This window comes from Halichoerus grypus, chromosome 1 (genome assembly GCF_964656455.1).
Source record: "Halichoerus grypus chromosome 1, mHalGry1.hap1.1, whole genome shotgun sequence".
Lineage (NCBI taxonomy): Eukaryota > Metazoa > Chordata > Mammalia > Carnivora > Phocidae > Halichoerus > Halichoerus grypus.
In genome coordinates this window covers 132,567,895-132,593,707 of record NC_135712.1, presented here as the reverse complement: position 1 = coordinate 132,593,707, position 25,813 = coordinate 132,567,895, and the positions used below count along the sequence as shown (strand labels likewise).

Genomic DNA, 25,813 nt, shown 5'->3' with positions numbered 1-25,813 from the left:
GCTTTGTCTTTGGTTCTTCCTTCCCAACATTTTCTCTTTCTAGAATGTCTTTTCCTTCTATTGTCATTTAAGAAGGAATTCTCATAGTTTTTGGTTAGTTTTCCAGTAATAACACAAGTTATCTAGGATAGAATTTGGTTTCTTCAACCAGGCTATGTGTCCTTATATAATTAAATCATCCCCAATGAGCTACTGGCTGGGGTTATAGCAACAGAAAGTTTGTAGGGGGTAGATCAGTCTGTGTAACTCTGCAACCATATGTTTTCAGACTTCCAGAGAGCACTTGAATAGTTGAGGCAGCTGAATAATAGTCTCTCAGGTTTATTCCCCTGTTCTTCCAGTGTTTCTGATGATTGGGGTCTTCACCATCTGTATCTTGTATTTAATCAACAAATATTTATTGAGTAGCACCCCATTTTAGGCCCTGTAATAAGATTGGGTTCCCTGGTAAGCTGACTCTGAGACAGATATTAGTTTGCAAGAGGCATATTTGGGCAGGTTCTTAGGATCAAACCCTGTGGAAGGAAAGGGAAAGAGCTAGATGGGGTAGATGGAGAGATTGAACCATGATGTGGTCTCAAAGGAAGCTTCAGCCAACCATTTGGGGAGTTCTGAAGAATGACTCTTCAGAGCTGTTCTGTGCTGGGGCAAGAAGGCTGGGTCTTATACATCTGCATCAATGTTGGTTCCCTCTAATAGGGGGTGCAACTTTGGGCAAGGTGGCTCTTTTCAGTTTTCAACTTCCTATAATCCCCCAAAGTGGCAGGCAGCAGAGGGCTCTCTGCCAGCAGCTCTCCCAGAAACTGAAGTACAGTCAGTATTTTTGAAGGGAGACCTGGGAAGCACATCATAGTATCCATCACAAATGGCAGCCAGAGTTAAGTGTCTACTAAGGGCAGCAGTTGAATAAATACCCAATTCCTATATTGTGTGATAAAGACAAGAGTAAGTGTCTCACAGGAGGAGAACTTAATGTAGTTTAAGGGAAGTTTGAAGAAGCAGTAGCATCTAAGTTCTGAGAGATCACTGGGAATTAGAGGAACAAAGATGAGGTGGTAGTAAGGAGAGAGAGACTGAAAAGTCAGGAGGTGAGAAAATAAGGAACGCTTAGGGAACTACTTCCAAACTAGGTTCTTGGAGCCAGTAACCTGGCTATCCTAAAAGGAGTAAGGTATAAACAGATTAGCTAGATCAAAGAGGGGTGTGTGTGTGTGTGTGTGTGTGTGTGTGTGTGTGTGTGTTGGAAAAGTGCATGTTATAGATGGAAGAGCTTATGAGAAGATTGGGAAATAGGGAGAGCTGGAGAGGGAAGGGTGGGGATGGGATGGAAGGGGAGAGAAAGGAGGAGAGGAGAAAGAATTGGATAATTGAAGGCAGTTTCTGCTTGGCTGGAGAGGGGAATTTGTGACCACGAAGGTCCTTGTGTGCTATATTAACAGGTTTAGACTTTATCTTGAGTGCAATGGGAAAGCCCCAATGGATTATAAATAGAGGAATGACATCATCATTTTTTGCTGTCACCTGTCCTTTATCTCAGATACCTTACATTATTATTCTCTGAAGGCTTATGTACAGCACCACTTAGGTACCACTGAGTCTGAAATAGTTTCATTTTAACATCTTATCTCATAATTACCATGTTGTATTAGTCAGATTGTGACATAGAATAAGGGATTTATTACTGGGTTAGACTTTATATAATTGTGGGAGCTGCTGGGATAGGCTTTGCAGGCTGTTGCCTCCCCATTTGGTACAATATTTGGCTGGAAGTCTCTATAGATCAGTCAGATCTATAATCAGGAAGGAATCCTGGATGCAAATGATAGCAAGGAGAGATGGGAGCCCATGAAGATGAACTGGAACCCATGACTGTCTCTCACTAACCCCAATCTTGACAATGTGAGTGACAAAAAGCTGGTGCCCTTCACTATGTAGATGCACATGCATCTGGCCCCAGCCCCAGAGAAGCTAAAGGAGGAGAACCAGTGGGAGCTGGAAGATCTGCAGATCTGGGTGCTTCCCCATGCCAACCAAGCAGGTCAGAGGTCAGTGAAAGTGTGTGTGAGCTGCCGCAGTGCCTGGTGCTCGACACCGACCATCAGAGTGCAATGGCTACTGCTTCATCTCTGCCTTCCAAACCTTGTGTGAATTACTTTTGTGGCCAGTGCTAACCTAGAATTATACAGAGAAGGGAAGCATTATTCTAGCTCTAGTTGTTGAGAAGTTGACACTGTACAAAACTACCACACCTCATGTTTTGAGCACATTTAGGACTCCTAAGCATTCTGCCAAACACAAGACACATACACGCACATTATATATATATTCATATATATATTACAATATTCTCTGAAAGATTATTATCCTCATTTTATAGATAGAAAAACAGAGATAGAGAGATTGAATAAATTGCTTTAGTAAGAAGCAAAACTGGCATTCGTATTTGCTTGGTCTAATTCCTATCTTATACTTTCATGTACTATGCAAAATAGCTTTCTCTGCCAAGTACTGTAGGAAGGTAGATGGATGCTGATTTTTTAAAGAAAACACCATTTTTGTCAACATAGCATATTTTGACACAGCTAGCTCTAAAATGAAGGTTAATACACAGTGATGCTTGCCAGTGACCCTCACTGCCTGATACTGAAATTTCTCTGTGGTGCTCTGATAGTCCTCTGGCAGCTCGTCTATCACTGCTGCCATAGAGGCATTGAAGCTTTAAGTGGCTTCCTGGTTTTCTGAGGCTTATTTGGCCCATCCATGTTATCACTGGCCATATCCTAAAGTCCTTTAATAACTGTGTCTTAAAATTGAGGCCTCCTCTGATTTGTTTTGCCAGTTGTTAACACATTATTACCACTGATGGAGGTCATTTTTACGATGGGGGAAATAGAATCCGAGGAAAGAGGACAGGCGCGGTAGCTGTTTTTTAGTGCCCCATTCTAGGGCTTTATAACTTCAGTATGTTTCTGCCACTTCCAGTTGCCAGTTTCTGTATCTCTGCCTGTTTTCTCAAGCCAGGGTAGACCTCTGCCTGAGGGCAGGTCTGAGGTAGCAGGAAATGAACTTCCTTAGGACCAACCCTCAGCCAGTGACTGCTGAGAGTTGGTGTACAAGTACTCCAGCTCCCAAGACTCAGCTGGGAAAAATCTAAGGCATTGTGATTTTACATGATTTTCCAGAATTTTCTTGCGGGATTAAACTCCAGTTACCCAGTGTTCACTTACCTAATATACACCCTTTATTGATTTTTTTTCCCCTTCCTTGACCTCTTTCCCCACCCCTCTGCAGGACTTCCTGCACTTTCCAAACAAATTACTTGTACTTGAATCTTTGTCTCAGAATTTGTTTCTGCAGGAATCCTAACTAGTATAAATGGGAAGGGCATGGAAGGGAGGTGAAGAAAGTGAAACATAGGGAAATAAGTAGAGGGAAAGAACTAGTGGGACAAATTGGATAGGAAAAGGGAACTGGGATGGATGGAGAATAAATAAGGTAGAGAAATTACAAGAGATAAGGAGAAGGTTGTTAACTTAGCCTAAAAATAAAATTGCTTGATGAGCTTACACAGACCTCATCTGTTTACTGCACATAAATCATGTCTGTGATTCAATCACATCACCTCTGCATTGGCTCAGGGTCAGAAGATACACTCACTGGGTGGAATCTTTGAATTCCATTTGAAACCAAAACTTAAAGGGGTGCAAGAGACCTTTCATAAGAAAAGTCTAATTTCACAAATGTATCACTACATACTCCTGTGGGGTCTGATTTTTCCTTCTTGCCCCTCTTCCCATTTGCATATTCAGAGAAAAGCAAGGGTTTTTCTCACTTTGCGGTCCATCTTTTCCATTTTGGATTTTGAAAAAGTTAAACTCAGAGCCACATTTGTTAACCTCAGCACTTGTAATATGACTTGGTATTTTCTAAAGTGGAATAAAAATTCAGGCTAAATGCACTGATAGATAATTTCTTACTCAATTTCTTTATCAAATGGCTCAGGAAATAATTACTGAAAACTTGAAGTATAATTTAGTTAGTGAATAAACCTTTAGTTTCATACAATAACTTCTCCTGCCAGAGGACTCCCCTGGGGATGTAGCTGAGTTTCCTTTAGCTTCTACTTCTCAGACAGTGGACCCCTAATGGTTTCCTCATCGGGCACTATTCTGATTTGTTTGTTCTTTCATTTCCTTACTGGGTTGGAGTTGCCTCCCTCTGGAAGGAATTGTGTTATTATAGTCACAATGGGTGACTGTATTAAAAGAGAGACCGCCCATCTGAAATATTTCAGAAGACATTTCCATGTCACCAATGCCAATAAACTTTTGCATCTTCCTGGGAAACAATTGTGCTGTCTATCCAATAATGACTGTTTAGTCGACCTTTTTAGATACCTTTTCCTCTGTATATTTTTGGGAAACTAAGACCTGAACAGATTGAAACATTGCTATTGTTTTGATAACAATAATAGGTAGAAGAATAGCAGGCTTTAGGAACAGTGCTTTATTATTGCTAGGAGCCAAAGAACCACTACCCTCAGATTCCTTTTGTTTACAATCATGGATTAACAGAAGGACACAAACCTAACTATTTGTAAAATAAATTAAGATTGATCATCAGTTCACTTCCTGGAATATAGCCAGCATTCTTTTAGCTAATGAGATCATTTAAGTAGGTAGGTACAGCCTAGACACATTAAAAAAAGTGCACTACACTTTTATGGAATCCAAAAGTGAAAGTAGGTATCAGTACTCTGTGGGGCCAAGGGAAAGTGGGTAATTCTCCTTGGGAAAGAGAGAGAGGGAAAAGTTTCACTGAAGTAGTGACATTTGAATTTAGAATTAAAAGATGAGAAGTCATTTCCAGGAACGCTTGGAGTAGAGAATTTCAAACAGTCAAGGATAGCAAATGTGAAAAAACCATGGAGTCTTTGGTGGGACTGTTAATTCCTCTGTGAGCTGAACTGCTGGATCTGAAGTGTCAGGGGAGTGCAGTGAGGCAGAAGGCTGGACATACAGGAGGAGCTACCCCGGGAGGAGCCTTAGAAATTATGCTGAGGGATATGGACATATTCTGTGGGCAAAATCCATTATAGAATTTTTTTTTTTTGCAGATGCATTTTTTTATTATGTTATGTTAATCACCATACATTACATCATTAGTTTTTGATGTAGTGTTCCATGATTCATTGTTTGTGCATAACACCCAGTGCTCCATTCAGTACGTGCCCTCTTTAATACCCATCACCAGGCTAACCCATCCCCCCATCTGCTCCCCTCTAGAACCCGCCGTTTGTTTCTCAGAGTCCATAGTCTCTCATGGTTCGTCTCCCCCTCCGATTTCCCCCCTTCATTTTTCCCTTCCTGCTATCTTCTTCTTCTTCTTTTTTTTTTTTTTTTAACATATAATGTATTATTTGTTTCAGAGGTACAGGTCTGTAATTCAACAGTCTTACACAATTCACAGCGCTCACCATAGCACATACCCTCCCCATTGTCTATCACCCAGCCACCCCATCCCTCCCACCCCCCACCACTCCAGCAACCCTCAGTTTGTTTCCTGACCATTATAGGATTTTAAGCAAGGAATGTTAGAATCAGATGTATATTTCAAAAAAAAAAAAAATTACTTCAGGTGCAATTTGAAAAATGTTTTAGAGGCAGGGGACCAAAAGGGTCATTTAAAATACTTTGTTCAAGGAATGATGAAGGCATTAACTAAGGCCAAATCAATATCAATAAGGATGGAGAGATGGACAGATTCCAGTGACTGGGGAACTGAAGGTGACAAGTTCTAGTTACCATGTACATGTTGGAGAGGAGAAGACAAAAATTAATCAGATTTTTTGCCTGAGTGATCATAGATGGGGGAGGGTGAGAGAGGAGTTGGGAGGGTGACAGAGAGGTCTTGAGAGTCGGGGTCTCTTGTTAGGAGAACATCTCCTGCTCTGGGTGACTCTGAAAACAGAATCCCACTGATACATAGATTTTCTTGGGTAGGGGACCACACATGGTGTCTAGCTCCCAAATAGTTGGCCCCCAATACCGTACTGGAGGCAGAAGCTAGATTTTAATGATAAAGTAGCATTCTGACATAAGGACATTTAAAACTTGATTTGAAACTTATTCTTTTATTCTTTTATCTATTTATTTAGAAAACATCTAGAAAGAGACCCTTATGTACCAGGCAGTGTGCTGGAGATAAAATGATGAATGTGATTGAGATTAAGAATGACAAATAAAAAGATAGTTTCATATGGCAAAACAAGGTCTATGTTAAAATGTTTTAGGCTGGATTTCCCTCTAAGAGAAGGATGTGAGTATTGAGAGTATTTCATATGGGAGATAATTCCAAAAACCACAAATAGGGAAGTAGGGAAGTTAGGGAAGGGAAGGAAGCCCATAGAGGTACATTAATAAGCAGGTTGTCATTGTGGGAGTCTCGTGGATTCATGGAACTAAGGTCATTTACACAGAGCAGAAGATACTGTATACTGTAGATGTCTGAGCTGAAGAAAATTTGAAAAAGAAGGGGGTACAAGAACAAGCTGATGATACTCATTAATCTTTTAATAAGTAGAGACTTAATCTCCTCCAGTTTCTGCAGATGCTGATACCACAAATGATTAATGATTTCCTGAACATTTATTTATTCTTGTTATTCCATCATATTTGTGGGGAAGGGTTTAAAGAAATGAGTGTGCATCACAAACTTGATTTTCAATGCAAAATTGACTGGTAAATGCATTTGCTCAATGACCATTTTATATAAAATATCATATTTTTTCCCTCTTTTCAGACAGAGTTTTGATTGATGGAAAATTACACATATTTTGAATATTTTTTCACTCAATTTGTTTTGATAGATTCATATTAAGTGAAAGATTTTGTAAACTAAATATACACATATTGAATTTGCATATTAAATTATTATTAAAGGATCAAATGATTTAACCCTTCTTTGTCTCATTTCTTCACATGTAAAATAGAGATGATAATTCCTACTTCATAAGAATGTTGTTAATATATTTTTTTAAGATTTTATTTATTTATTTGACAGAGAGAGACACAGTGAGAGAGGGAATACAAGCAGGGGAAGTGGGAGAGGGAGAAGCAGGCTTCCCCCAGAGCAGGGAGCCCGATGTGGGGCTCGATCCCAGGACCCTGGGATCATGACCTGAGCCGAAGGCAGACATTTAACGTCTGAGCCACCCAGGTGCCCCAAGAATGTTGTTAATATTAAATGAGGTACTATAAGTAAGAATATCTAATAAAGTGCCTGTTACATTTTAGGGCTTAATAAAGGGCAAATATTATCATTTATTATACCTTTTCAAAGTTTATTTTATGTATCATTGAGTTGTATTAGAATTAAAATATCTAAACTCCAAAGATACTGTAATCCAGGTCCTAGACGTTTGTTGTCCTAGACCACTTTATACTTTGAGGTAGTATTGTGTAATGTTTAAAAGCACGTACTCTGCATCTGTGGGTAGATCTGGAGGGCATTATGCAAGTGTAATAAATCAAACAGAGAAAGACAAATAGCGTATGATCTCACTTATATGTGAGATCTAAAAAAGCCAAACTCACAAATCAGAGAGTAGAAAGGAGGTTGCCAGGGACTGAAGAGTGGGGGAAATGGGGAGATGTTGGGTATAAAAGTGTATAAATTTCTAGCTATAAGATTAATAAGTTCTGGGTATCTAATGTACAGCGTGGTGACTATAGTTAATAACACTATATTATATACTTGAAAGTTGCTAAGAAAGTAGATCTTAAGTGTTTTTACTACGAAAAAAAGAAGTGGTAATTATGTGACATGATGAAAGTGTCAACTAATCCTAATGTGGTAATCATTTCACAATATATAAATGTATCAAATCATCACGTTTTACACTTAAAACTTACACAATGTTATATGTCAATTATATCTCAATAAAACAGGAAAAATGGGGACTTTGAAACCAGATTGCTATTATTAGGCGTGAGTTTGACAAGTTACTCAGTATCTCTCTGCCTTAGTCCTTTAGTGTGAAATAGGTATAATAATGGTATTTACTACATAGGGTTATAAGAATTAAAGGAGTTAGTACATTCTTAGAACTTAGGACAGTGCCTGACATAGAGTGAACACTAATAAGCATTTATTATTATTACTGTTACTCTACTAAACACAGTAGGCAGCCTTAAAGAGCTTGCAAAGCACCTAATAAAAGACAAATTTTGCATGATTATCATTATCTTACATTGCATAGATTCCTGGTGTGCTTTACAATAGTGAAACAGGGTACAGTGGAGTCAGTCCTGAGGATAGAACTTAATAAATTGACTATACTGATGGAATTTAGAAAATGTATATTCCAACTTTGACATTGTTGCATCTTCTTAGAAAAGGCAAACTTATTTCTACTGTTGTGTAGAAGAGATCTGTTTAGATTCAGTGTATAAACAGGTTGGATGCAATTTGCCATATTTATGATCTTCCTTTTGAGGTATGTTTCCAGCTATGCTGTATAGTCACATTTTGACAATGTCTCAATCTTTATTTGTTTAATGGGTCCCACTATAGAGTTAGTTATTTTTGGAGATCTAAATGATAGCGGGTGGGTTCTGAGTTCTACCTAGATGGTTGACGAATGGAAGGAATGATTTTCTGTGGACCACATTCCTCTGGAGACAGGTGACAACCCAAAGGGAAAGCTCCTGTTAGTGTCAAATCATTACAAGGAGAATAAATTGGATAACTCTCTCAAGGTATACTGTGATGAAAATGATCACTTTTGACGTAGCCTTTCCCCATATTTCTATTCGGGGGCTCAGGGTTATAGGCTATAATAAAGTCATTCCCTGTTTAAACTACCCTTGTCTACACTCATGGCTTTTCTGGAGAAATAAGAGAATGCCAAGAATGATGTAAACTAATGTGCTGTGGAGGGGGGCAGATTTACTTATGAATTATTTTAGGAATTGTTTGCTTTCTGGTATTTTCTTGAAGTGATGCCTTGAATATCTGGAAGTAAAGGTCCTTTTCATCTTTTACCCACAGGTTGTATATGAAATGGCTAAATTTGGTTTTATTTTGTTTTCCCATAAACATTAGACTTACTATTCTAGTGCCTGGCTTGATAAATATCCCTGAGTAGCAAAAGCAAACATGCACAAAGCCAAGCCAAGCCAAGCTAGGGTAGGCCAGACAAAGCAAGGCTAAATAAAACAAAACACAACATGCAAAGAAATCAAATAAAAAATGTCTGGGCTGATTGGTAAAGTCATATCATATCTCAAGCAGTATTTATAAGGGTGAACTACATTCTAAAAAGTTAAAATCTTCCTTTATGTTTTTCATTGCTTCCAAAAGCCAAACCATATCAAATAAGTCAAACCAAAGCAACACCTGCCAAACAAACAAAACTCAACTCCGATTTCCATACCTTTCCTTTACTTCTCAATTCAGTCCTCCAGGGTAACCCATCCATGTAGGAGAAACAGTCATTAGGTTCAACTAAAAGAGCAGGTTTGGGGACACATCATCTACATATGATTCGACCAAGGATGCTATGGACACCCTGATGCTGGTTAATACCTGAGAGGTGGAACAAAGAACACATGGCATCATTTTGGTATTTTCTTGGATAGTTCTTAATTTAGGTGCATGACCAAAGTCTAAAAGATTTTGCAATCTGTGGTATCATAATGATTAGCTATTGCCTTCACTTTGATTCTGATCTATCCATGTGATTTCAGTTCAGTAAACATTTTCCTGAGTCCCTACTATGTCTGTGGCATAATTCTTTTCTTGTTTTTTAAGACTTTATTTATTTATTTGAGAGAGAGCAAGACTGAGAGATATCACAGAGGGAGAGAGAGAAGCAGGCTCCCCACTGAGCAGAGAGCACCATGTGGGGCTCAATCCCAGGATCCTGGGATCATGACCTGAGCTGAAGGCAGATGCTTAACTGATTGAGCCACCCAGGCACCCCTGTCTGTGGCATAATTCTTACCCTTGAAGAGGTTATGACTGGGAATGGGTACTGCCAGCACTTGTTAAGTAACAACTTTATTGAGAAATAATTCACATACCATACATTTCATCCATTTTAAAGTGACAGCTCAGGGGTGCCTGGGTGGCTCAGTCATTAAGCGTTTGCCTTCGGCTCAGGTCATGATCCCAGGGTCCTGGGATCGAGCCCCGCATTAGGCTCCCTGCTCCGCAGGAAGCCTGCTTCTCCCTCTCCCACTCCCCCTGCTTGTGTTCCCTCTCTCACTGTGTCTCTCTCTCTCAAATAAATAAAATCTTTAAAAAAAATTAAAAAATAAATAAAGTGACAGCTCAATGGTTTTCAGTATATTCCTGGGTGGGGCAATAATCAACACAGTCAATTTTAGAATAGTTTTGCCGCCTCAAAGAGAATCTCTGTATCTGCTAGCAGTCACTCCCCATTTTGTCTCAGCCTCCTAGTGCTATGAAACCACCAATATACTTTCTGTCTCTATGGATTTGCCTATTCTAAACATGTCATATAAATGGAATCATGCAATATGTAGTCCTTTGTCCTTACCTTCTCTCACTTAGCGTAATTTTTCAAGATTTCTCCATGCTGTAGCATGCAACAGTACTTCATCAATTTTGTTGCCGAATAATATTCTATTATATGGGTGTTCCATATTCTGTTTATCCATTCATGAGCTGATGGACATTTGGTCTATTTCCACCTTTTGGCTGTTATGAATAATACTGGTATGAATATTCTTGTACAAGATTTTGCTAGACATATGTTTTCATTTCTCTTGGGTATATACCTAGGAATAGAATGGCTGGATCATATGGTAACTACATTTAATCTTTTGAGAATCTGCCAGACTTTTTATAGTAGTTGCACCATTTTATACTACCACTAACAGTGTGTTATTACTCTTGTTGTCTTTTCTCCTCATGCAAATTAGCATCAGCTTTACCCTGTCTTGTAACTCCAACATCCAATCACTTATTGAGCCCTGACAATATAGGTTTGTGTATGTGTAAGTGTTAAAAATGCCTTTTCATTCTCACTGTCACTCACCATTTTACAACTTCACAATAATAATCGCCTTAGTTGGTCTTCCTGCATCTGATCTCACCTACCTTCTTTGCATCCTCTGTTATTACTCCAGAGTGATTTTTCTAGAGTGAAAAAATTTTCATATTTCTGCATTCCTTAAAATCCCTTAATGTACATCCTGCCCAGTTCCTATCCAAATCAACTCTTCTGGTTCCAGCCTAGCTTGCTAAAAGCTCACTTCCTGCAGCTTTATTGCCGGCAGGCTGTGCTCCCATTAACATAAATCCCTTGCTGTTTCTTCTTCTTTTTTTTTTAATCCCTTGCTGTTTCATGGAAACACATGATGGTTCAGGCCTCCAGGACTTTGCTCAATTTTGTTTTGCCTGGCATACCTTTCTCCCACTTTGTCATTCTGTTCAACTCCTATTTGTTCTTCAAGACCTCAACTGAACAGCCTTTTTTCTCTTTTGAAAACTTTCTTTGTGAAGAACTCCATGGAGAAATAGGACCAGTTTCCCCTGAGTTTTGTTGTTACATGCATCACATTGTATGACAATTATTTGTTTTGTAAAGTCTAACTCTCTTTTTATGTATTTCTTTTTAAAATTTTTATTTAAATTCAATTAACATGTATTATTGGTTTCAGAGGTAGAGGTCAGTGATTCATCCGTCTTCTATAATACCAAGTGATCATTATATCATGTGCCCTCCTTAATGTCCATCACCCAGTTACCCCATCCCCCCACTCCTCTCCCCTCCAGCAACCTTCAGTTTGTTTCCTATAGTTAAGAGTCTCTTATGGTTTGTCTTCCTCTCTGATTTTGTCTTGTTTTATTTTTTTCCTCTCTCCTATTAAGATCCTCTGTTTTGTTTCTTAAATTCCACATATGAGTGAATCATATGATAATTGTCTTTCTCTGATTGACTTATTTCGCTTAACATAACACCCTCTAGTTCCATTCACGTCATTGCAAATGGCAAGTTTTCATTTTTTTGATGGCTGAGTAGTATTCCATTGTATATATATATATATACCTCTTCTTGTTTATCCATTCATCTGTCGATGGACATCTGGGCTCTTTCCATAGTTTGGCTATTGTGGACATTGTTGCTATAAACATTGGGGTGCAGGCCCCCCTTCAGATCACTACATTTGTATCTTTGGGGTAAATACCCAGTAGTGCAATTGCTGGGTCAGACAGTAGCTCTATTCTCAACCTTTTGAAGAACCTCCATTCTGTTCTCCAGAGTGGCTGCACCAGCTTACATTCCCACCAACAATGTAGGAGGGTTCCCCTTTCTCTGCATCCTCACCAACATCTGTTGTTTTCTGACTTGTTAATTTTAGCCATTCTGACTGGTGTGATGTGGTATCTCATTGTGGCTTTGATTTGTATTTCCCTGATGCCAAGTGATGTGGAGAATTTTTTAATGTGTCTGTTGGCCATTTGGATGTCTTCTTTGGAGAAATGTCTCTTCATGTCTTCTGCCCATTTCTTGATTGGATTATTTGTTCTTTGGGTGTTGAGTTTGATAAGTTCTTTATAGATTTTGGATACTAGCCCTGTATCTGATATGTCATTTGCAAATATCTTCTCCCATTCTGTTGGTTGTCTGACTGTTTCCTTTGCTGTGCAAAAGCTTTTTATCTTGATGAAGTCCCAATAGTTCATTTTTGCCTTTGTCTCCCTTGCCTTTGGAGATGTGTCTAGCAAGAAGTTGCTGTGGGCTGAGGTCACAGAGGTTGCCGCCTGTGTCCTCCTCTAAGATTTTGATGGATTCCTGTCTCACATTTACGTCTTTCATCCGTTTTGAGTCTTTTTTTTGTATGGTGTAAGGAAATAGTCCAGTTTCATTCTTCTGCCTGTGGCTGTCCAATTTTCCCAACACCATTTGTTGAAGAGACTGTCTTTTTTTCCATTGGATATTCTTTCCTGCTTTGTCGGGATTAGTTGACCATAGAGTTGAGGGTCCATTTCTGGGCTCTCTATTCTGTTCCATTGCTCTACGTGTCTGTTTTTGTGTCAGTACCATACTGTCTTGATGATTATAGTTTTGTAATAGAGCTTGAAATCCAGAATTGTGATGCCGCCAGCTTTGGTTTTCTTTTTCAACATTCCTTTGGCTATTTAGGGTCTTTTCTGGTTCCATACAAATTTTAGGATTATTTGTTCCAGCTCTGTGAAAAAAGTAGATGGTATTTTGATAGGGATTGCATTAAATGTGTAGATTGCTCTAGGTAGCATAGACATTTTAGCAATATTTGTTTTTCTAATCCATGAGCATGGAACATTTTTCCATTTCTTTGTGTTTTCCTCAATTTCTTTCATGAGTGTTCTATAATTTTCTGAGTACAGATTCTTTGCCTCTTTGGTTAGGTTTATTCCTAGGTATCTTATGGCTCTGGGTGCAATTGTAAATGGGATCGACTCCTTAATTTCTCTTTCTTCTCTCTCATTGTTAGTGTATAGAAACACAACTGATTTCTGTGCATTGATTTTATATCCTGCCACTTTGCTGAATTCTTGTATGAGTTCTAATAATTTTGAGATGGAGTCTTTTGGGTTTTCCATAAAGAGATAAGCAGATCAAAGAAAAGAAAAATAGGGTCCACCAACTATTTGTTATGGGAATGGGAAGCAAGAGCTATCATGTACCTCTTTTTAAAAGAACGTGAATCAAGGAGGTAAAAAATTTCCTAGTGCTCTGCATTGTCACCTGACTGTGCAACAGTTTGTGGCAACCCTGAGCTAAAAGCCCACTCCTGGGCTCACTGATTGCAGCTGGCTTCCCTGCTCTGATGCCTGGGAGCTCTGTAGCACTCAGGCATTCCTGGTCTTTCTGTGAACCCGGGGTTGCTGAGACCACACTGTCCCACCAAGGAATCCGCCCCAGCTTCGCTGTCTGAATGCCTTTCAGACAGGGAAGGCCCTCACCAGAGCAGACTTCTAAAAGTTCTGATTTTGCACTCCGCTGCTATATCACTTTCTGGTAGCCGGCTTATGGAGACTCCCTCCCCCCACAGTTTACCTTCCCATATATTGCCTCAGATTCACTTCTCCGCACCTCCTGCCTTGCAGAAAGTGGTCGCTTTTCTATTTGTAGAGTTGCAGCTATTTTCTTAGATCGCTGGTTGAGTTCGCAGGTGTTCAGAATGATTTGATAGCTATCTAGCTGAATTCCTGGGACCAGATGAAACTAAGGTCTCTTATCCCTCTGCTATCTTTCGAGTAACTCTGTTTTTAGACTGTGAGATATATTTCCAAGAGCAGGAGACCTTAATGATCATCTGACTGATCTTTCGCTTTTGAAAATAAGACAAGCAACTAGAGCAGAAAAATGACTTGGTCGCTGGATAAATCTTTGCTAAACACCACCCCTACCTTCAAACCTAATTCACAGAATTCTAAAAGTTTTTGTTTCCTTTTTTCCTGGTTTAAAGAACGCATTTCTTTAGTGATGGGTCCAGAGCAATGGATAGGAATGAAGATCTTATTATCTGGATATTTTTAGGAATATATTCAGCCATACAAGATTAAAGCCCTGAAATAATTTTAAAATAGCTTATCAGCAAATTCTTAGCATGCTGGGATTTGACCAAAAGCTTATTCAATGATATGCCTTTTCCCTTTAACTATCATAATAATATATTCACTGAGTAATCAGTGCTCATAGTTGCAAAGATACCCACCAAAAAATATTCCTGCAACAAATAAACTTTCTTTTTTAAAAAGTTTTTTTATTTTTTTTATTTTTTTATTTTATTTTATTTTTTTTAAAGATTTTATTTATTTATTTGAGAGAGAGAGAATGAGAGACAGAGAGCACGAGAGGGAAGAGGATCAGAGGGAGAAGCAGACTCCCCGCTGAGTAGGGAGCCCGATGTGGGACTCGATCCTGGGACTCCAGGACCATGACCTGAGCTGAAGGCAGTCGCTTAACCAACTGAGCCACCTAGGCGCACTAAAAAGTTTTTTTAAATTTTAATTTCAGTATACTTAACATACAGTGTTACATTAGTTTCAGGTATACAATATATTCAACAGTATATATTACTCAGTGCTCATCATGATTAAGTGTACTCTTTAATCTCCAACCCCTATTTCCCCCATCCCCCCACCTCCCTCCCTTCTAGTAACCACCAATTTGTTTTCTATAGTCAAGAATCTGTTTCTTGGTGTCTCACTTTCTCTTTTCTTTGTTTATTTGTTTTGTTTCTTAACTTCCACATATGAATGAAATCATATGGTGTCTTTCTCTGACTGACTTACTTTGCTTAGCATAATATTCTCTAGCTCTATCCACGTTTTTGTCATTGCAAATGACAAGACTTCATTCTTTGTTTGGCTGAATAATATTTTGTTATGTATATATACCACCTCTTCTTTATCCACTCATCTATTGATGGACACCCAAGCTGTTTCCATAATTTGGTTATTGTAAATAATGCTACAATAAACATGGGGGTGCATATATCCTTTCAAATTAGTGTTTTTGTATTCTTTGGGTAAAAATCTAGTAGTGCAATAGCTGGATTGTAGGGCTGTTCTATTTTTAATTTTTTGAGGAACCTCCATACTGTATTCCACAGTGGCTTCATCAGTTTGCATTCCCATCAACAATGCACAAGTGTTACTTTTTCTCCACATACTCACCAACACCTGTTTTTTCTTGTGTTGTTAATTTTAGCCATTCTGGCAGCTGTGAGATGATAGCTCATAGTGGTTTTGATTTCCATTTTCCTGATGATAAGTGATGTTGAGCATCTTTTCATGTGTCTGTTGGCTATCTGTATCTTTTTTGGAGAAATGTCTGTTTATGTCTTCTGCCCATTTTTTAATTAGATTATTCATTTTTGGGGTGTTGAGTTTTATAAGTTCTTTATACATTTTGGATACTAACCTTTTATCAGATATATCATTTGCAAATATCTTCTCCCATTTAGTAGGTTGTCTTATAGTTTTGTTGACTGTTTCCTTTGCTGTGCAGAAACTTTTTATTTTGATGTAGTCCCAATAGTTTATTTTTGCTTTTGATTCCTTTGCCTCCGGAATAGAGAGAAATATTGCTACAGCCATATCAGAGACATTACTGCCTGTGCTCTCTTCTAGGATTTTTATGGTTTTAGGTCTCACATTTAGGTCTTTAATCAATTTTGAGTTTATTTTTGTGTATAGTGTAAGAAAGTGGTCTCGTTTCATTCTTTTGCATGTAGCCATTTAATTTTCCCAAAAACATTTGTTGAAGAGACTTTTTCCCATTGCTTATTCTTTTTTTTTTTTTAAGATTTTATTTATTTATTTGAGAGAGAGAATGAGAAAGAGAGAGCACGAGAGGGGGGAGGGTCAGAGGGAGAAGCAGACTCCCTGCTGAGCAGGGAGCCCGATGTGGGACTCGATCCCGGGACTCCAGGATCATGACCTGAGCCGAAGGCAGTCGCTTAACCAACTGAGCCACCCAGGCGCCCTCCCATTGCTTATTCTTACCTCTTTTGTCAAGATTAATTAACCATATAATCATGGATTTGTTTCTGGACTTTCTATCCTGTTCCATTGATCTATGTGTCTATTTTTTGTGCCAGTACCATACTGTTTTGATTACTACAGCTTTGTAGTATAACTTAAAATCTGGAATTGTGATACATCCAGCTTTGTTTTTCTTTTTCAAGATTGTTTTGGTTATTTGGGGTCTTTTGTGGTTCCATACAAATTTTAGGATTATTTGTTCTAGTTCAATGAAAAATTTTGTTGGTATTTTGATAGGGATTGCATTAAATCTGTAGATTGCTTTGGGCATTATGGACATTTTAACAATATTTGTTCTTCCAATCCATGAGCATGGAATATCTTTCCACTTGTATCATCTTCAATAAACTTTCAAAACTAGCTGTGAACAAGTAGCAATACTGAACAATACTGTTGGGTTTATTTTACATTACTAGATATTTCCCTCGAGTTTTACTCACATCAAGTGTAATACAAGAAATAGTGTAGATATTTTAGAAGGACAAGTAATCAGTTTCTCTCTTGAGGTAGATTAAAAAGCCTTTTGAAATCTTCTCTGGGCCATTTTCTAAGGCAGTTAATGAGACTTATAAGCAATTTTTATAGATTGAATAGACTTGTAAAGTCCTGAAGTGTAGGCCCCTTTCTCAGAGAGAATGGTGAAGGTTACAGAATCATGAAGAGCTGTCACAGTCATCAGTGCCTTCTAAGCAGGTCCAGGTGTAGGGCAATACTTCTAAGTTCCATTTCACATATTTATACAAAGATAGAATGTGGTGGGTTTTCATTTTAGTTGCAGAATATTGATGTGGACATCACTAGTTTTTACCATATCTGTTTCTTTTTCCTGGTTATCCAGTTTGGGCCTGGCACTCATCTAACTTGATAACCAGGACAACTTTTGTTCTGACATCAGAGGGATTCCACACAGCTCTGACAGTGCCACTCTTCTTTACTTATGTCTTTATTGAGCAGCTACTATTTCCCAGGCATTATCTAGGCACTGGCACAGATGGTTGAGATTGCTTTTGTGCAGTCTTCTCAGGAGGACAGACATTGCACCAGACATTATACACTTGATGCACTACTACCAGGGGTAGTGTTGGCCACTCTGGTGGGGCAAAAGAGAGGGGAACTTTCAAGAAGAGGAGATTGCATATGTAAAGACCATGACTTTAGGAGTGTTGAACTGGGGTGTGGTAATCAAAGGGAAAAAAATAGCAAGAAATAAATATGAAGATGAGCATGGTCCAAACTATCCAGGGCCTTGCAATCCACTTTAAGGAATTATAATTTTACTCATCTGTGATAGGGAAGACATTGAAGGATTTCAAACAGGGGAGCAATGTGCACAGATTGCCATTTTTTAAAAAGTCACCTTTGTTTTTGTGTGGAGAATAAATTGGACAGGGGGCAAAAGCAGAAGTGGAGGACCAGTTAGGCTGTTATATTCATCCATGTGACAGATAACATTGACTTGTGCTAAAGTTGATTGAGCTAGGATTAGAGAAACAGGAAGATTCAAGAAGTGTTTAGGAATTTGATTCTAGATTGAATATAGATGATTGGATATAGATGGTGAGGGAGAGGGAAAAGTCAAGGGTGGACTCCAAGTATTGGATTTAAAGAACTGGGTGGATGATAGTGGAATTAATCTGATATAGAAACAGTTGGGGCAGATACATGTTTGATTTTTGCACCGTCAGCTGAAAGTTTGTCTGTGATATTTCTGCAGGGAGATGTCCTCAGGCAGTTGCATGGTATGAATTCATGGATGTGAACTCAGGGAAGGGGTCTAGGCTGAAGATGTAGATTTAGATCGTACAGGCTATCACAGTGACATAGGGGTAGATGACATCATCTAGAGAAAACTGTGGAGAGTGAGGTGAGAAAAAGTTTAGAAGACAGCCACAATTGATGCCAGAATTCTCCAGTTGTTTCTACCAGCATACAGCATGCAAACCCAAATATTCATTTTGACATTCAAACCTACCCATCTTCTTGTCCTCATCTATTGGTTTTTCAGTTTCAAATTCTATTACTATTTTTTAATTTAGGTGGTATTCTAAACACACCTAACTCTGCACTATTCTTCATGTTGTTTCTCAACCTGAATTCCCTTTCTTTTTCTCTGTGTATTAAAATCTTCTGTGTCCTTCCAGGCTCAAAACAAGTGTCATTCCTCTTTGAAACCTTTCCTGATCCCAGAGTAGATCTCCACTATATAGGGAATGAATAATTGAATGAACAGTGCATTAGATTTAATTCAATGAAGAAGAAGGAAACTAACATTTATTCAACACCTAATATGTGTTATGAACTGTGTTGAGCCCTTTAACTATAGAGTCTTGTTTGATCCTCATACCATCCTATAAATGATGTATTATCATTGCTCCCATTTTACACAGAAAGGAAAATGCCTATGGATGTTTTCACAGTATCACACTGTCTTTTAAGAAGTTGAGTTCGTCTCACTTGCATAAGTATCGAAACACATCAGAGTCAAAAAATAATCCTGAACTCACTGAGTTACTAAAAAATTAATGTCCCTTACTTTTCTCTTCCCTCAGGCAGGATTTTATCCTATTACATTTTAATGATAGTAATTACTGTGTTCTCATTGATGCTTTCTCCATCCTGCTTACAGGTTCAACTTCACTCTCAGATTAAATCTTCTAATTTAGTAAATGTTCTGTTGTTTTTCATACCCAATGACCAATTCAATCCAATTTAGTAAACATTTATGAAGCACCTACTAAACACAAGGTACTCTGCTAGATGATAGGAAGAGTAAACAAAGATGGGTAAGACAAGAGATCTACTTCCCAGGGTTCTGAAATCTTACAAGAAAGTTAATTTAAAAAAATAAATACATGCAAGGAAAAATAGTCATTTATTTATTCAGAAAATATTATTTGTTACCTTCTGTGTGCCAGAGGTAGCTTCTAGGGCTACAAAGATCAATACAGCGCACTCCTTGCCTTGAACAAAGGCATTGTCTGCAAGGAAAAGTAAGATGAGAACACAAAATAACAACATTCAGAGTAGCATCCTTGACTCAATAAACTTCTCAAGCTGGATGTAGGTAAAGATCTAGATAGAATAATGAAGATGATTTTGTTTTATGTTATTGAATTTTTCCCCCCAGCTATACAGGAGAATGTAGGGAATACATTGGAATGAACTAGAGGAATTATGTAGGAATAAAAACACAACTTTGTAAGAATAAGGATGTAGAAAATATAAGTTTGGTAAAGAGAGATTGTCATGTATTACAATGTTTTTCAAACTTTAATGTGCAAAAATTCACTTAGGGATTTTGCTAAAATGAAGGTTCTGATACCACATTTTTGGGGTGGGCTCAAGAATCTGTATTTTATTTTTTATTTTTTAAAAAGATTTTATTTATTTTAGAGAGAGAGAGAATGAGCAAAGAGAGAGAGAGAGAGAGAGAGAATGAGCCAGGGAGTGGCAGAGGGAGAAGCAGAGGAAGCAGACTCTTGCTGAGCAGCAAGCCTGAGACAGGGCTTGATCCCAGGACCCCGGGGATCATGACCTGAGCCAAAGGCAGACGCTCAACCAACTGAGTCCCCAGGCAACCGTCAAGATCTGTATTTTAACAAACTCCCTGGTCTGGGGTTATACTTGGTGTAACGAAGACCTAGTATATGCAACTTTTATGGTTGGCTTAGTCTTTAAGAATTATTACTGATTCTTTTAATAAAAAAAATAAGGACTATTTTAGACAAAATTTCCTTACATGATAAATAATAAATCATACTAATATTTCTTGTCTTTAGAAGTTTTTTCAATTCAAAGGGGAGGGAAAAGGTCATGGAGTAGATTCAAAACCATACACACAAAAAGAGGGTTAATGTACTGAATGAACATTATCTATGAAATAATAACAGAAATTTTATAAATGAAAAAGACTTCTCAATAATTGATCTTCATTTTCCATAGTTTCTATCAATTTTTGCCCATCTATACCAAGTACTATTTACATAGTTTTAATTATAGCACAGGATAAAATTTTATCTTCTTTTTAAGTATACTTTGAGTGAACTCATATCATGTAGATCAAATTTACGAATTTGTCAAAGGCTTTGATTTTGTGAAAAGATCTAGCCAAGTCCATATAGAGTACAATTGAATTGAATTTGGTAGACAAGGTATGTTCAACTTGTTAGCTATTCTAGCAAGCACAGTCTCCCAAAAGAAACAGCAGCTTCCTGGTATTTACCAGATGTTGATTTCTACTTGTCAAGTCTATGTTTGAAATTCACATCAATCAGAAAGGAAAATGGTAGATGATTCACGTATTTTACTCTTTTGTTGTTTTCTTACTCTGTCATTTACTAAACTATAGAAGATAAGCAATCTTCCTAACTCAAGCCTTAGTTCAAAACCCATGCTCTTGGGGGAAGGCTTTGGGTGAACCAAATGTGTGAAGGAATCATTATTGCAGTGACTGCAGTGCAGTGTACAAGTACAGGAAGTTGGAGAGATCAGGGTAAAAATGAATATTTTTTAGTATTAATTTTTCAAAGACTGAAAAGTGGGCATTTGACACTCTAAAGACACACACAGTATGGTATCAATGTTCAGAGTATGGGTTCTGGAGTCTGTTTTAAGTTGCTAAGTGAATTTGCACAAATTACTTTTTTCCACCTCAATTTCTATATCAGCAAAATGGAGATAGTAATGTTACATACTTCATTTTGTCCTTATAAGTAGGCGACATAGAAGAAGCAGGGCAAGATTATTATAATGTTTTTCAAACTTTAATGTGCAAAAATTCACTTAGGGATTTTGCTAAAATGAAGATTCTGCTACCACATGTTTGGGGTGGGGCTCAAATCTGTATTTTAAAATAACACTTGGTTCTTAGTAAACAATAAATATTTTATTATTACTACTAGATGTAATATAATTTTAACTACTGTGTCTTTCTTGAAAGTCTCCACGCATTTGGCTTCTTTAACAACAAAGCTTCCTGTGTCTCCTTCAACCCTTGTGACCATTATTTTTCCAATTTCCTTCAGGGGATTTCTCATAAATGTTGGTTATTCCTAGGGTTCTGTCTTTAGCCTATCTTTCTTATCACTATATGTACTACATATAATCACTTTAATTATTAGTTATACCCTAATGAAACCCAAATCTATAACTTTGAGCCCTAATTTTTCTTGCAAGCTTCTGTTTCATATGTATCCAACTGCCTTCCTAAAATCTTTACTGGTGTGTTTCAGCCAACATATTATTGACTGAAAATTTCACCTTTGTCTGCATCTATATCCTTACCAGAGCTGATTTGTAGATGATGGATAACCCATTCTTTGACTTTGGGGTTGGCCATGTGGTATGCCTTGCATGGACTATTGACATATGGGTGGAAGTAATAGAATGACAGTTCTGAGCTCAAGTCTTAAGAGCCTTTGTCTATTTCTACCTGCTCTCTCCCACCTCCACACACACACAGAACCCCATGGCTAGCCTGCTGGTTAGATATAAAATTAGCCATGTCATGGTGCTGTTTAGATATAAAATTAGCCATGTCATGGTGCTGTTTAGATATAAAATTAGCCATGTCATGGTGCTGTTTCAAGGAGAATGAATGAAGAATGGAGTAGAGAATCCCCATCAAATCCAAGACATGTAATGAGAAGCAGACCCATCCATCACAGTATTTTTTTTATTTTTTTTAAAGATTTTATTTATTTATTTGACAGAGAAAGACACAGCGAGAGAGGGAACACAAGCAGGGGGAGTGGGAGAGGGAGAAGCAGGCTTCCCGCAGAGCAGGGAGCCCGGTGCAGGGCTCGATCCCAGGACTCTGGGATCATGACCTGAGCCGAAGGCAGACGTTTAACGACTGAGCCACCCAGGTGCCCCTCCATCACAGTATTTTAAAGCAAAGTTGCCCAGCTGAACCTGTTAGCTTATAGATACATGAGTGATAATAAGTTTTTTTAAACAAATAAGTTTTGGAGTTGTTCTGCATAAATAGCTAGCCAATATAATGTTCTACAGGCAACTCAAATTCAGTTTGCCTGAAATTAAACTCCTTTTCTACCACTCACCATAAACCTCATTTGTCCTTTATTTCCTTTGTTGGTTGGTGGCCTTACTACTCATTTTATCACTCATCCAGACATCAGGATATCATTCTTGACTTTAACTTCTCCCTTACCCTCTACATCCCTTGTCTCAAAATTCTGTCAGTTTCAATTCCTAACTAGTTCTAAAACCTATTTTTCATCCTCATACTCAATGTTGCTGCCTGGGTTTAGGGCCTAATCCTTTTTCACTTGGGCTATTGCAGTGGAGCCCTAATGGGTCTTCCTACCCTTGTTCTCACTGGTCTCTGATTCCCCTCCACACACCCCACCCCCGCCGGTGGTAACCAGAGTGATATAAAATTAGCCATGTCATGGTGCTGTTTCAAAACTTTCACCAGCTCTCACCATCCATAGGAGAAGTCCAAATTCCTTAGCATGACTCCAAACTTCATCATCTGGCCATCTATTCAAATTAATTTCACACTTCTTTCTTTTTATTCTTTTTATTCTTTATTCTTTATTCTTTGCATCTATCAGTTTTTTTTTTTTTTTTAAAGATTTTATTTATTTATTTGCGAGAGAGAGAATGAGAGACAGAGAGCATGAGAGGGAGGAGGGTCAGAGGGAGAAGCAGACTCCCTGCCGAGCAGGGAGCCCGATGCGGGACTCGATCCCGGGACTCCAGGATCATGACCTGAGCCGAAGGCAGTCGCTTAACCAACTGAGCCACCCAGGCGCCCTGCATCTATCAGTTTAAAACTATGTTAATTCCAAACATATCATGGGACTTCCTACCTGTGTTACCTTATAAATTATGTGGCCTCTAGAACATCTTTCCATCTTTTCTCCGTATGATAAACTCACCTTCATCCTTTAAAATATGAGTTAGGCATTATCCCTCTTTGAAGCCTTGCTGGCTGCCTCAATCATTTCTTCTGTTACTTGACAGTGTTTATGTTACTAAACTTATCACTTTGAATAATGATTATGTTTGTCTCTTCCACAAAACTCTGACTACCACGTGGGCATGGACGGTGCCCATAATTTCTGGTTCTTAGCACAGAGCTTGATGCATAATAGAGTAGATAGTTAATATGTGCTTTCTTGGCCGAATTAATGTTGTGGAAATGATGCAATTTTATTCAGCAGTGTCCTGGTGGAGATGGGGAAGCCTTACAAACTCAATCAGGCAGCTCCCAATGACAGCCAGAGCCAGAACGTTACCCTTCCTATTACCCTTCCTATTCTCAGAGCCATGTGTAGTCAGATGGTCATGTATCCTGAGCAGGCTTCTGGAAGAGGGTCAGGGTATGAGGGGATTCAGAGAGAAGCAGGAAGATGGGTGGTGATGGATGTGATCTCTTTCCATTATTCCTCATGCTTTGAAAACCCAAATTGTACTCCTGAAAAACATGAATGTGATTGGATTTTTGGGGGTTCACAGCCAAAGGACTGATTTCTGTGTGCTCTACAAGAATGAAACTTACTAAGGTGTTACTCCCAGATGAAGGGGCTGAGACAGAGGAAACCCTACAGAAGTAAAGTTGGAAGTTATAGGAATTTGAGGGAGTGAGTTTTTGCTGAGCATGCTGTGAAAGAGGTGCCAGGCCTAGGAAACTGAAATCTCTGAGGTGCAAAAAGTCTCATCTGGATTACAATGCTTTCTCATAGAGTTTATGGAAAGTTAAGATAGTCCAAAGTGCTTAGCACAGGGAATAGCATTTAGTACAGTAAAAGTAAGTTTTCTTCTTCCCCAGATTCTTCTTTCAGAGGAAAGAGAAAGAAAAATACTTTCCCTATTTAACTACCTTAATATAAACCTAATTAACACACTTATGTTTTTTTATGGCTTAATTTCAGTCAAGATGCAAATACCCTATTTATAGAATTACATAATAAATATCCCAATAATAAAAATTGACAATTGACAATGAAAAATCTAACCAGTTCTTGAAAGTAAAAATAAGGAATGATCCTATTGTTGAAATGCTTGTTGACAGGTGTGTACTCTTCCTCATAGCCTCCTGGCCCACATTTTACCCCAGTCCTTCCTATCACAACCAACTTTGTGTGGTGTGACCTCCCCTCAGTCACAGCACATATCTTCAACCTTCTGCCATGGGGTTTTCTGACCCTGTTGCCTGGGAAGCTTGTGGGAATCCACCCAGTATTTCTATAATGGGCAACCTGAAAGTACAAGGGAGTTAGCATCCTATGGGCAACACCTGACCAACAGAGAATGGGAGCCAGGGAATAGATGCTCCCTCTTTGTCCCTGAGGTGTTCAACTCTGAGGCATGGTCTACACGGCTTCTCAGAAGGTCCTAGCAGGACTGATCCAGCAGGTGCACACAGTGGTGACTGAACCAAGAGGAACACTTACACTGGCTTTCTCCTTTTCTGTTTCACTCCCTTTTCTGCCTCTCCATTCCTGTTGCCCAAATCACATCCCAAAATAACTCCCTGCATATGGGCCCTGTCTCAGGATCTGCTTTACCAGAGAAATCCCAGGCTAAGATAACAAGCTGTATTGGACACATATTAAGCAGTATCTTAGATTTTCTCAGAATCACGTCTATGGGACTTCAGCCACTGGCTCGTGGGAAGCCAGTTGCCAACACCATCAGAACTTCTTCAGCTAGAATGACTCCATGGCATCCACCATGGTGTGAACCTGGACCAGTCTGATCCATGGACCCTGGTTCCTTTCTTTTTCACTAGACTCAGAACAGATTCCATGCCACAGGGCATGGGACCCGGCTTCCCCAGCAATGTCAAAAGTGACCAAATAATGTAAACTGGAAGAGCAGAAGAGTTGATTTTCTATGGGGAAACTCTGACCAAATGGGAGACAGGAGGTGAGGATGGGGAGCCATCAGATATATTCCTCTTCCTCCTTCCTTTTCATGGGTGGTACCAAAACATAGTTTTCTATGCATCTTGTTTGGAGATGTTTATACAGCTGAGTGACCAGCTATGTCTCTTTGTGACTTGTGAAGCAATGGCTGGCATGGTAATATATCACCTTATATTTACTTCCCATCTTTTTCTCTCTTACTGTTTGGGGATTATATCTCTCAACATTTAAAACTTGTCTCAAGCTTGTTTTCTAGGGTACTTGGACTAAGACACAGGTCATTGAGGGCTTTTGCTAGGTTGCCGATAATACAGAATAACTGGGGGTAAGTAGAAATCAATTTTGAA

General features: G+C 38.6%; 1 long non-coding RNA gene across 2 annotated transcripts in view; it reads left to right on the top strand.

Moving 5' to 3' along the window:
* Positions 1-25,813, top strand: part of LOC144381844 (uncharacterized) — a 290,946-nt gene that overhangs the window by 100,277 nt on the left and 164,856 nt on the right. The gene's annotated exons all lie outside the window — the stretch shown is intronic.